The sequence below is a fragment of the Heloderma suspectum genome, chromosome 17, assembly GCF_057233095.1.
Source record: "Heloderma suspectum isolate Gila_16-S chromosome 17, 16-S_ref, whole genome shotgun sequence".
Taxonomy (NCBI): domain Eukaryota; kingdom Metazoa; phylum Chordata; class Lepidosauria; order Squamata; family Helodermatidae; genus Heloderma; species Heloderma suspectum.
In genome coordinates this window covers 12,726,665-12,740,466 of record NC_139474.1, presented here as the reverse complement: position 1 = coordinate 12,740,466, position 13,802 = coordinate 12,726,665, and the positions used below count along the sequence as shown (strand labels likewise).

Genomic DNA, 13,802 nt, shown 5'->3' with positions numbered 1-13,802 from the left:
TAAGTAGCAGGAAGGGAAAGCTATTGTCTTCACACCCCACTCGAGGACTTCCCAAGCATCTAGTCGGCCAGTGTGGGAAACAGAATGCTGGACTAGATGAACTTTTGACCTGATCCAGCATGGCTCTCCTTATGTTTTTATTAGCAACAGGAGGCTCCAGAGCCTCATCTGGCTCCCTGAGCACCTCATTGCCAGCACCAGGGCAGGATATATGCATGAAGTCATGCTGCCTGTAGCAACAGGCCTTGCTGACAGTCCACTTCGCAGGACGGGGCGGGGGGGAGCCACCCTCCATCCCCTCTGCAAAGTGGCCTCCTGTAAAACTAGTCGCTGACCAGGTTCCTATGCCAACACTGTGGACTACTGCGCTTTGAGCCTGATGTAGCTATGGCACCAGCTATAGCTTCATGCTGCTCTTACAAACCCCCCCACCCCCCCAAGGGTAAAAAAGGACAAACGTGTGCACTATGGAGAAACTCAGCTAATTATTTTTGCTTGCACGTGAAGCAATGTATGTGAAAAGGAACGTGTGCACACAAATTGGAATGGCTGAAACAGGAAAGGGAGTCTTGTGGCACCTTAGAAGACTAACAGATTTATGGTGTCATAAGCTGTTGCAGACTCCCAAGTCTATGAAATTGTGGATTTATGTCACAATAAACCCGGGAAACATCTGTAAAGTGAGATTAGCTGCCTTTATACTGATTTAAACCATTGGTCTGTCCGCCCCAATATTGTCTCCGTTTGACTGAAAGTGGCTACCACAAGATGCCCTTTTTCTTTTTTCTGTAAGAGACTAACACAGCTTCCCCTCTGGGAATTGCCACCATGTAGTGGTGGAGAGGACAGGACAATAGGGGAGACAGCATGGCCTGGAAAAGGCCTAGAAATGTGTCTTGTAACACCATCTGGTTAGAAGACACTATGCAGAGGTTTAAATTGAGCACCAACACTTATTTTTTTTTATTTTACTGCTTGGAAATAATCTTCGGGTGCAGGAAGCATAATAACAAGGCAAACAGTCAAAACTCCAATAAAAATCACCAAGACACAAAAGATCAAAATCCCCTACAGGGAGCTTCCTAAGAAAAATAATGCAACTAAGCATTTATGATAGCTTTATCGGTGTTCAACACACCTCACCATAATGTTCACAATTCAAACAACCCTGTAAAGCAGGCCAGTGTTGCCCTTGTGCTGTGGGTGCGGCATGCACATGCCAAGCCAGAGAGATGATGGCTTGTCTGAGGCAACTTAGCAAGTTGTGGCAAAGGGGACGTCCTTACTAACGAAGATACTGACCTGTGAATCAGGAACACTAGTTCTTTAATGTGGACTACATTCCCTCCACAAAGCTAGAGCATGTTTTGGCTGCTGCTAAAGCAAACGGCGCTATTTTACAGGCAGCTGCTTTGTCAATGCAATACGATTATTTAATGCAGAGGTAGGCAACCTAGTGCCCTCTAGATGATTTAGACTACAGTTTTCACCAGCCTAGCCAGCATGGCCAAAGGTCAGGGATTATGAGGGTTTCCTTTCCCTGATTTAACACATGAGATTTATATATTTATACACACACACGCACGACAAGGAAAGATTCTGTCCAGACATCATTGGGGAGGGAGATCTTCAAATCATTCCAGCTCCACAAGTGAGACGTCTATCTGAGGGTGGCCACCCTCAGATGTTTTGGACTATAACTCCCATAATCTTCCACCACTGCCCATGCTGGCTGGGGCTATGGGAGCTGCAGTCCCAAAAAATTTAGAGGGCACTAGGTTGCCTATCTTTGCTTATCTTCAGCAAAGGAGATCGTTACCTTGTCGTGGTGCTGGAGCTTGAGCACCTCAATGACGTCATGAGCTAAACCATGAAGGGACACCCAAGACGGGAAGGTCATGGCGGAGAGGTCAGACTAAATACGATCCCTGGGGAAGGAAACGGCAACCCACCCCAGTATTCTTGCCATGAAAACTAAATGGATCAGTACAACCAGAGATATGTCGGTATACCATCGGAAGATGGGACTCCCAGGTCGGAAGATGGTCAAAATGCTACTGGGGAGGAACAGAGGATAAGTTCAACTAGCTCCAGATGTGATGACGCAGCTAGCTCAAAGCCGAAAGGACGGTTAGCAGCCGATGGTGCTGGTGGTGAACGCCGAATCCGATGTTCTAAAGATCAACACACCATAGGAACCTGGAATGTAAGATCTATGAGCCAGGGCAAATTGGATGTGGTTATTGGGGAGATGTCAAGATTAAATATAGACATTTTGGGTGTCAGTGAACTGAAATGGACTGGAATGGGCCACTTCACATCAAATGACCACCAGATCTACTACTGTGGACAACAGGACCACAGAAGAAATGGAGTAGCCTTCATAATTAATAATAAAGTGGCTAAAGCAGTGCTTGGATACGATCCAAAAAATGACAGAATGATCTCAATTCGAATTCAGGGTAAGCCATTTAACATCACAGTGATCCAAATATATGCCCCAACCACAGATGCTGAAGAAGCAGAAGTAGATCAGTTCTATGAGGATCTGCAGCACCTACTGGATAGTATGCCAAAAAAAGATGTTATTTTCATTACAGGAAACTGGAATGCTAAGGTGGGTAGTCAAACGACACCTGGAATTACAGGCAAGCATGGTCTGGGAGAACAAAATGGAGCAGGACATAGGCTGATAGAATTTTGCCAAGACAACTCACTGTGCATAACAAACACTCTCTTCCAACAACCTAAGAGACGACTTTATACATGGACCTCACCAGACGGTCGACACCAAAATCAGATTGACTACATCCTTTGTAGCCAAAGATGGCAGACATCTATGCAGTTGGTAAAAACAAGACCTGGAGCTGATTGTAGTTCAGATCACAAACTTCTTATTGCACAATTTAGAATCAGACTAAAGAGAATAGGGAAGACCCACAGATCAGTTAGATATGAGCTCACGAATATTCCTCATGAATATGCAGTGGAGGTGAAGAATAGATTTAAGGGACTAGATTTAGTAGATAGGGTCCCGGAAGAAGTATGGACAGAAGTTCACAACATTGTTCAGGAGGCGGCAACAAAAAACGTCCCAAAGAAAAAGAAAATCAAGAAGGCAAGATGGCTGTCTGCTGAGACACTGGAAGCAGCCCAAGAAAGAAGGGGAGCAAAAGGCAACAGTGATAGGGGGAGATATGCCCAATTAAATGCAAAATTCCAGAGGTTAGCCAGAAGAGAGAAGGAATTATTTTTAAACAAGCAATGTGCAGAAGCGGAAGAAGATAATAGAATAGGAAGGACAAGAGACCTCTTCCAGAAAATTAGAAACATCGAAGGTAAATTCCAGGCAAAAATGGGTATGATCAAAAGCAAAGATGGCAAGGACCTAACAGAAGCAGAAGAGATCAAGAAAAGGTGGCAAGAATATACAGAAGATCTGTATAGGAAGGATAATAATATCAGGGATAGATTTGACAGTGTGGTTAGTGAGCTAGAGCCAGACATCCTGAAGAGTGAAGTTGAATGGGCCTTAAGAAGCATTGCTAATAACAAGGCAGCAGGAGATGACGGTATCCCAGCTGAACTGTTTAAAATTTTGCAAGATGATGCTGTCAAGGTGATGCATGCCATATGCCAGCAAATTTGGAAAACACAAGAATGGCCAACAGATTGGAAAAAATCAACTTATATCCCCATACCAAAAAAGGGAAGCACCAAAGAATGTTCAAACTATCGAACAGTGGCACTTATTTCACATGCCAGTAAGGTAATGCTCAAGATCTTGCAAGGTAGACTCCAGCAATTCATGGAACGAGAATTGCCAGATGTACAAGCTGGGTTTAGAAAAGGCAGAGGAACTAGAGACCAAATTGCCAATATCCGCTGGATAATGGAGAAAGCCAGGGAGTTTCAGAAAAACATCTATTTCTGTTTTATTGACTATTCTAAAGCCTTTGACTGTGTGGATCATCACAAATTGTGGCAAGTTCTGGGTGGGATGGGGATACCAAGTCATCTTGTCTGCCTCCTGAGGAATCTGTATAACGACCAAGTAGCAACGGTAAGAACAGACCACGGAACAACGGACTGGTTTAAGATTGGGAAAGGAGTACAGCAGGGTTGTATACTCTCACCCTACCTATTCAACCTGTATGCAGAACACATCACGCGACGTGCTGGCCTTGATGAAGCCAAGGCTGGAGTTAAAATCGCTGGAAGAAACATTAACAATCTCAGATATGCAGATGATACTACTTTGATGGCTGAAAGCGAGGAGGAGCTGAGGAACCTCATGATGAAGGTGAAAGAAGAAAGTGCACAAGCTGGGTTGCAGTTAAACCTCAAAAAAACCAAGATTATGGCAACCAGCTTGATTGATAACTGGCAAATAGAGGGAGAAAACGTGGAGGCAGTGACAGACTTTGTCTTTCTAGGTGCAAAGATTACTGCAGACGCTGACTGCAGCCAGGAAATCAGAAGACGTTTACTTCTTGGGAGGAGAGCAATGACAAATCTTGATAAAATAGTGAAGAGCACAGATATCACACCGACAACAAAGGTCCACATAGTTAAAGCAATGGTATTCCCCGTAGTAACCTATGGCTGCGAGAGCTGGACCATAAGGAAAGCTGAGCGAAGGAAAATAGATGCTTTTGAACTGTGGTGCTGGAGGAAAATTCTGAGAGTGCCTTGGACTGCAAGAAGATCAAACCAGTCCATACTCCAGGAAAGAAAGCCAGACTGCTCACTTGAGGGAAGGATATTAAAGGCAAAACTGAAGTACTTTGGCCACATAATGAGAAGACAGGACACCCTGGAGAAGATGCTGATGCTAGGGAAAGTGGAAGGCCAAAGGAAGAGGGGCCGACCAAGGGCAAGATGGATGGATGATATTCTGGAGGTGACGGACCCGACCTTGGGGGAGCTGGGGGTGGCGACAGCCGACAGGAAGCTCTGGCATGGGCTGGTCCATGAAGTCACGAAGAGTCGGAAGCGACTGACCAAATAAACAACAAAGGTTGCCTATCCCTGGACTAACCCTTCTGCAGACTTTGAACAGTGCCTTTCTGGAACCACAGATGCTCCATCTGCTACACAGACACACTGCTAGATTAAGGGACATTATGAAACTCTGGTTTCTGACTCAGGGAATTCCACTGAACAGCTGTCTAATTTTCTTTTACTCCAGATTTTCTTCCTTCAGCAATCTGATCTTAAGAAAGGAGAACCCATCCATTATTTTTATAACCATGAAGCAAGTGCAAAGAAGGAGAAATGAACTGCCATGCAGCTAAGCCAAACCAACTGCACTACCTGTGATCTGTTAACTCTCTACACCAACCTTCCCCACACTGGTGCTGTTCATTTGATTTGGACTTCAACTCCCATCAGCCCCACTCAGCATGACTAATGGTCAGGAACTGTGAGAGATGTAGTCATAAACATCTGGAGGGTACCAGGCTGGGGGAAGGCTGCTCTACATTGTATGTGTGACTGCTTGCACAGGTGAATGCTGCCCTAAACCTAATGGGCAGAGTTTGTAGTGGTAAGGGAGAGGAAGCAGTACTGTTCTGACAGCAGTCATGAGCTGCACAGGGCTGAGGTGCACAGTGGCATGCAATGAACAGATGTCACTGTACCGGGAAAGATAGGTGAGAGAGAGAGAGAGAGAGAGAGAGAAGCCAAGAGCAGCCCTGCTGGATCAGACCACTGGTAGATCTAGTACAGCATGCCTTTTCCTTCAACTCGAGGCTTCTAGGAAGCCCTCAGCAGGGCATAAGAAACAACACCTAGAGTGGCTAGATGCAGCTTTTAATAGTTGTGTAGAAGAGGCGATGTATTAAAGGTGCAGGAACTCTGTGCTCTTCTGCATCTGGGCACCTTAAGGGCCCTTCCGGTTTTTGCTCCCTCCTACACTAACTAATTGGCATTCAGAGATATACTGTTTCTGAACCCGGAGGTTCCATAAGGAATGGCTGTGGATGGCACACGCACACCCTGAATTTTGCCCGACTTACATTTCAAGCCACCTAAGGCTGCAGACCTCTGTCCTCTCTTGCGCGGAGGTAAGCCCCATTCAACTCAACGGGGTTTACTTCCGAGTAAACGCGCGCAGGCGCGAGCTCTTGCGCGACAACGGGCCTTCCCCACAACCCCGTTGACAGCGAATTCCACAGGAGAGGGACAGGCTGCATGGCATTTGTTGGTGCATTTCTACGGAGAGAAGAAGCAGCCCTAGGCCTGGAAAACAGGGATGAGGTGGGGGAGCTTGCGCGGCCCTCGTGTTGCGTGTATTGGGAAAGGTTGCGTCTCCCACCCCGGTGGAGAGGACGCTCTTGAGCCAGCGCAGACCACCCCACCCCTCACGCGCGCAGCTTGGCCGGGCCTTACCTTACCTCCCCCCCACTACTACCCTTGCGGGGCGCCGTCGAAAGAAGCCGCCTCTATTGTGCGCGAGAAGAGCCGGCAAGGAGTGATGACGCACGAAGACACCAGGCAGGCAGGCAGGCAGGCGGGCGGGGAAGAGAAACGCCGCGCCGTGCACGTGACAAGGTAAAGGGGCACGTGGCGGCCGAGACAGAGCCGGGGCCGCCATGCTTGGAGAGGGCAAAGCAGCCTTTCCAAACCTCCCCAGGCCCTCTTCATAATGCCATGTGCGGGAAGGGGACGAAGACCCCTCAATACACCCCTCCCCAGTCTTTCCCCAGGAATCGTGTTTTTGAAAAAAGAAGAGGGCTGCGGGAAGGAAGCACACAACAGCAGCATGGCTAAAAGCTGATAGCCATACTTAAAACTCCAGCCTCCAAGACATCCTTCATTATCCTTCCCCCACTAGTAAAAACTATGCGGGATGAACCGACGTGACACAGGATTCGACAGTTTTAAAAGCAGATGAGAGAAATTCAAACAGGAGGGGGTGGACTATTTAGGTATAACTTTTTTTAAAAAAAATCTAAAAATAAAGGGCGGGGGGGGTGTTTTCAGTACCATACAGAGAAGGGATGAGATGCAGGAATCTCAGTCCTTCTGCATGCACCCAAAGGACACTTGAGACCAACTGCGCTGACACCTGCATTTTGATGTCGGACCCCAGAAACCTGAGCTCCTCGTAACTTAAGACCCTGGCTTCCGTGAATTTGTCTAACTGTTTTAAGATCAGACCAAGGTCCATCTAATCCAGCATTCTGTTCACACAGTGGCCAACCATCTGCCCACAGGAAACCCATGAGCAGGACACTAGTTTAACAGCACCCTCCCACCCATGTTCCCCGGCAACTGGTGTACACAGGCACTCTACCTCTTATACTGGAGGTAGTATATAGCCTTCAGGACTAGAGCCTTATCCTCCATGAATTAGTCCAACCCCCTTTTAAAGCCATCCGAAGTGGTGTCTATCACTGCATTTTGTGGATGTGAATTCCACAGTTTAACCATGTGCTGCGTAGAGAAGTCCTTCCTTTTATCTGTCCAGAATCTCCCATGAGTCAGAAGGGGGCTGCCTCTGAACCTGGGAGTTCCATTTAGCTATCATGCACAATAGCCACTGATAGACCACAAATGTGTCTCATCTAACTAAGCCAGTGCCACAGTGGCCATCAGGACATCGTGTGGCAGCAAATTCCATAAGCTAATTATGCATTGTATGAAGAACTACCTGTTCCCACCCCAACCTACTCATGATGCCACTGTAAAAATAACTGTATACTGATGATGCCACATGAAACACAACCACACTAAAAACAAAAAGTTATCTCAAAGAATTATGATTACAGACAGGATCCCCATTAATCCCCACTCCAATTTGGGGATGATCTTCCTCTGCATAACCTACCTCAGAGGAAAAGTGAGGTAAAGGTAATAGTGGTAGAGCAAATGCTTTGAATGCTAAAAGCCCCAGGGTCAAGCCCTAGCATCTCAAGGCAGGGCTAGGGAAGAACTCTGTCAAAACCTTGGAGAGCTGTTGCCTATCAGTGGAGACAATACTGATCTAGGTGAAACAATAGTCTGACTCTGTATAAGGCAAATTTCCATGTTCTTATGTCTATAGCTTCCAATGAAGCCGGTGCTTCATTTTCTGTAGCCTATATCAACTGCTCAGACAGGTACGCTTATTACACTGTGCAATGAAAACAACTACCCCATCAGAGATTGGTAAATCATTTACAACAGCAAGCTTAGCATATCAAGGAAATTAAAAGCAAGCCTCAAGAATCCCTTATTTCTGGTTTGCTAATAAATGGTAGTATATCATTCTGGATTAGCCAGTAACTGGGCATTTGAGTACACACTATGTATGAATACTGCAACTAAACACAATAAAGTTCACTCATATTTGCATAGTCATCCAGTTAATTGCAATGGAGTCAGACTGTGTTCAGCACCAAAGAAACTGCAAACAGTGACAGCTCATTTGAAAACTCTGCTTGTAGATTTACACAACTTGTATATGTGTTCTAGACATATCCACTCCTCACTCAAGTTATCCAACCAGCTGGAAGTCTCCCCCTGCACCACCACCTTTACTATGTTCAAATGCAGGGAAAGGGAAAATGCCAATGCACCTAGTTGCACAGGAAAGACTAACGGTGCCTCGAAATCTTGATCCTGGAACCCAAAATATTGGCACTGGTGTCAACCTTTCTCAAGCCTTGCTCAAAGTGTTCAAATTCACAAATCTACATTTAGGAAAAACACAAGAATATACCTTCCTCCCTCTGCCTCTCTCTTTCACACACACACAGGCTAGAAACTTGCTTTTCTTTTTTTAAAGAGAGGAAAGTTAAGACTCAACAACAGTTAAGACTCAACCCAACAACAGTCACCCTGGAGGCTGTACATGGCAGGTTTCTTTCTGCCATGCTTCCCACCTTCCAATTCCAAGCTCTCCACATTCCTAGCAGCCTCCCCTGCAGTAGAAATAGGAATGGAAAGTTTACAGATTTCAGTGACAGATGGGAAACCCCCAAGGCCATCAATGCAATAGGATGCAGAATGAGATTCAGTCAGTAATTATTACCACCCTACACTCATAAGTATTTATAATCATCAGCAGAGACTCTGCAAATTCACCTAGGGCTGAACAGCACATGCAAAGAGTAAGACTGAACACAGCTAGGGAGGTGAGAACTATTAGCAAATGAACATTGGTAAGCAACCCCCTGCCCCTGCTTGGGAGAGCAGAGTGGAAGGAAAAGGCAACAACCCCTCCCTGCTCACAGACAGGGATACACACACACACACACACACACACACACACAAAATGTTCTTGTTGTGGCTGGCAATTGGGAAGAACAGCAGGAATTCCAGCTCAATTAGGCTCTGATCTGCAGGCAGGCCTCTCTCACCAAAGCACAGATAGCTGCCTGAGGAAGTGCGGGAGGTTTAAACATACACATGCACACCAAGGAGGAAAAAGAAAGAGCGGAGCTGTGAATAAGACAGCGTTCCTGGGTGCAGATTTTGGATTGCGCAGAACTGTAGGGTTTTTTGTAGCATGCATTCTAGGGCCTGAATAAATGCATGTTTGCATATCTTTGTTAGGTTATTCCCCCGCTCCCCGCCATGCCACCCCAGTTCGGACAACACAACAAGCTATGCCCAGGCAGATGATTAGGCAAACGGCGCCCAGCTTGTTTAACCCACGGTGATCATGCAAACCAGCTCATTTTATATCGTTTATTTGCTATTCCCGAGAAGGGCAAGATACCTCGCTCTGCAGCATCTTGTTCAGCTTCCGAGGATTCACCTAGTACCTAAACATGCACACGCTGTCAAGCATATCTTGGCAGCCAGAAAGGCTAAAAAGTTACTTGGCTATTTTTAAGCGAGAGTCCAGACACCCACAAAGTTGAATTCTGCACCCATCGCCATATTCTATGCTCCCAATGAAATACAGCACGTGGTACCCTCTGCTTATACCTCCTGGCAAGCCCCATCACACCCCCAAGTAAAACAATTTATAACAGGCAGACATACTGACCACTTTTAGCAGTAGTTAAGAGATTGCGAGTACACAGTGGGGTTGTGTGCTCTTTCCCCACTTGACATGAAGACCACCTTGCTTGATTTAAAACACAGCTAAGCATTACATTGCCCTGATATCAAGCATCGTTAATATGGGCATCTGTTTAATTAAGATTTGAAACCATGCTTAAAAACTAGTCTCAAGCCCAACTAGGAACTTCTATTGAGCAACCCCATCCCTTTAATACAAAAGTGTAACCTTGTACTTGACACTCCTGGTAGCCATAGGTGGCCAGGAATTCCATGAAGGCGAATAAGCAGGCAGGTGGAGGAGGGGCAGCTCAGTCCACACCACCACCACCACCACCACCACCACCACGCTTGTTTTCCATGCTAGTTTTCCTCCACAACCAATACGGAAATGCAGTGAGCTGGCAGAGAAGGGATGGAGTAATCCATTCTCCCTCTGCCAGCCCACCTGGTAGCTTTTTGTTTTTACTAGCCTAAAAGAATAGCCTCTATTTCTACAATGGCCATGGAGGAGTGGGCTTCCTTCCTCCACAGCCAGCATGAAAATACAGGCTGCTAGCCTCTTGGCAGGCTACTAACTTCTGTGGGTTCATTTACAAGGCTGCAGAAGTGGTTTGGTCTCTAGTAGGCTTGCAGCATTCAGTTCACTGATGTGTAGCACAATCCCACACACATTTACTCAGAGGCAAGCCCCACTGCATTCAAAGGAACTTACTCCTAGGGGAGTGTACATGGGATTGCAGCTATAGATCACCTTGGGTGCAAACCTATGCATGTTTAAACAGAAAAAAAGCCCTATAACTCCCAAAATTTCCCAGCCAGGCATGCTGGCTGAAACATGCTGCAAGTTGTACCACTTTCTTCTGTCTAAACATGCATAGAATTGTGCCCTTAAAAGCTTTAAATCTGTTTTTTTTTTTAAGTGTGTCCAATTGTTTTTCATGCATATCTAAAAGACAGGTGGTTGGCACCACCTCAGAAGTGGCCTTCCTGCTTCATTCTCACACAGGAGGTCAGCTTTCCCCAACTTGGTGCCCTCCATATGTGTTGGACTGCAACTCCCATCACTCCCAGCCAGCATGGCCAGTCAAACACATGTGCAGGGTACCCATTTGGGGAAAGCTACAGAGGGAGATGCCTCTAAGAGGGCATTTGCTGCAACTTGAGAAGTGTATCACATAAAAAACAAAGGAAGTATGCATTTCTCTTCCATACATACTGTTTTTATTAGGGCCGTTATTCAATTAAAGACATCTCCATCTTGGGACAATAAGCATTTTAAGTTAATTAAACCTTAAATTTACATAATAATAGTCCTGAAAAGGCATCCTTCTCTTTAGTCTTTAGATGCATGCATGCTCACCATCTCTAAAGAGACCTTCCCTCCTGAGTCTCATACATGGATTTGTAAGTAGAACACACATTAAATTGTTTGATATTTTAAAAAAATAATGCCTGATTAATGGGGGGAAGAACCTTTTATCTGATCAAGAGGTTTGTGTAAGATCAATTCACACACAACTTGTCTAAAATCAATTCAACTAACTATTCAACCAACTTCGCAGCCTACCTGTTGCTCACATGCAAACTTATATTCCACCTAGGTATGCACACCTTTGACCTCAAGCTTTGGCTACTGGGCAGTATAGAAATGTAATACATAAATAAACAAACATGAATAGGATTGCTCTGTCTTGTGATGAGAGCCAGGTTTTCAAGGTAGCCCCTTCCCACAGGGTGGGGGAAACTAATCAGACTATATGCAAGCTGGTGCCCTCCACATGTTTTGGAATGGAACGCCTATCACCCCTGACCATGCTAGCTAGGACTGCTGGGAGTTGTAGTCCAAAACATCTGGAGGGCTCCAGGTTGCCTTCCCCTGCTATATACCCACTTCAATACCTCCTTCCTTTTGTCTGCAATACAGCTGAGATGCAGCAGTGGGGGAGGGAGGGAGCAGGAAAGAGCCATTAATCTTCTAACAGTGCAATCCTATCCAGGTCTGTCTACTCAGAAGTAAGCCTCATCGTGCTCAATGAGACCTACTCCCAGGTAACCGAGTAGATGAAATGAAATAAATAATAGAGCAGCCTTCCCCCAACCTGGTGCCCTCCAAATTGTGTTGGGCTACAACTCCCATCATCCCGAGGCTGCGAATGATGGGAGTTGAGGTCCAACCCACCTGGAGGGCACCAGGTTGCGGGAAAGGCTCAAGTAGGGAGATTGCAGCCTGAAGTTTTCTCGCAAGGCCGAGGTCCTGCCGAAGGAAGCGCGAAAGCGACGCGAGAGAGGGAGGAAGGGCGGATAACCCACCCCTTCCACAACCGCCCTGCCTGCCTCTCTCGCTCAAGACAACCCACCACCTTCCCCTACTGAATGCATCGTCGCTTAAGACGCGGGGAACACTGGGGTACGAGTAGTGCGCATGCGCGGCCAGAGAGCGCCGAGTCCAACAAGCGAAGGGGAGAAAGAAAAACCCCTCTCTGCTCCCGCGCATGCGCTCTACAGGCCAGCGGCTCTCGCTTCCCCTCTCGCTCGGCGCCGCGCATGCGCGCTACGAAGCGGCGCTTTCCCGCTCAGCTCCCTCCGCCCCTTCCTCCCCCCCACGACCCTCCTCCCCGCTCGTCCCGGCTTCTCCGGGAAGCCCCTTACCCGCTTCGCCGCGTCCGGCCCGGGAGCCGCCTAAATGCAGACGGCAATAGCCCCTCGACTCCCTCCCCCGCAGGAGCCCGCTTTCTCGCTTTTTCTCGTCAGCGCCGCCGTGCCGGGCGCAGAGTGATGGCGTCACGCGGCGCGCCCGGGCCACCTGACCCGGGGCTGGGTGTCACGTGACAGGGCTTTAACGGCTGTATGCGGCCTCGCTGTTCCTACGCAGTGTGGCAGGGAATACCAGTGGCTAGCGGGGAAGGTCCTTATTTTCCCCATTACCATCACCACCACAACGTGCCGAGGGAGATGAGAGGGGGAGAGGGCCAGTCCACCAGCCCTGCTGAAAGAATAAAGGAGCAATCCTGTGCAAGTAAAGAGGGCCTACAATTCCCAGCATGCCCCAGCTAACTCGGCTAGTTGGGGCATGTTGGGAGTTGTAGGCCTTTTTTCTTTTTTTGCCCTGTCCGAATTTGCATGGGATTGTGCCTTCATTTTATTTTTCCCTCTTTCCTCCCCACCCCGTTTTCCTTCTGTGTGGTGTCGTTTTAGACTGCAAGCCCTGAGGGCAGGGACTCCCTTACTGATTGCATAAAAGCTGTAATGGGAGCCTTTTTGGCTGTGGAGTGGGATAAAAATACTATCATCATCATCTGATGAAGCAGACAGTGTCCGCAAAAGCTTAGGCCAGAATACATTTGTTAGTCTTTATGGTGCCACAAGACACCTTTGTTTTTTTATTGCAAAACTCCAACACAGCTACCCCTGCATATGATGATGGTGTCAATTTAAATATCGCTTACCAAAATTTTACAAAAATCTCGCTTAAGCAGTTTATAACATCAAAAATTAAAATACATCATAATAAAATACAAAAAGCTCATTGGTTAAAATGTTAACATCTAAAACCAAAATGAAAAACCTGTAAGTATGAGACAACCTGGCTGAACAGCACAATCACTCAGGGAAGGATGACTATTATTATTCCTATTTCACTGCAGTGTTTGATTAATTCATCCAGTCTTCCCCAGCCTCATGCCCTCCACATGTGTTGGCCAATGGGTACAGTGGCTGAGGGTGATGGAAGCTGTAGTCCAACACATCTGGAGAATGCAGATCCTGCACACTCTTTTGTGAAGTCCTAATAAAGCCATTTCTAT

At 46.8% G+C, this 13,802-nt stretch overlaps 1 protein-coding gene across 5 annotated transcripts in view; it reads right to left on the bottom strand.

Moving 5' to 3' along the window:
• ADAR (adenosine deaminase RNA specific) overlaps positions 1–12,778 on the bottom strand; it is a 52,713-nt gene extending 39,935 nt beyond the window's left edge. Inside the window, exon 1 of one of the 5 annotated variants that reach the window (XM_084824796.1) lies at positions 12,649–12,778. The gene's annotated coding sequence lies outside the window, so the exon portion shown is untranslated. Of the gene's footprint in view, positions 1–6,393; positions 6,505–12,648 lie in introns of those variants that run through there. The other 4 variants (XM_084824798.1, XM_084824797.1, XM_084824792.1 and 1 more) reach the window with 4 other exon arrangements.
• Positions 12,779–13,802: the final 1,024 nt, after the last annotated feature.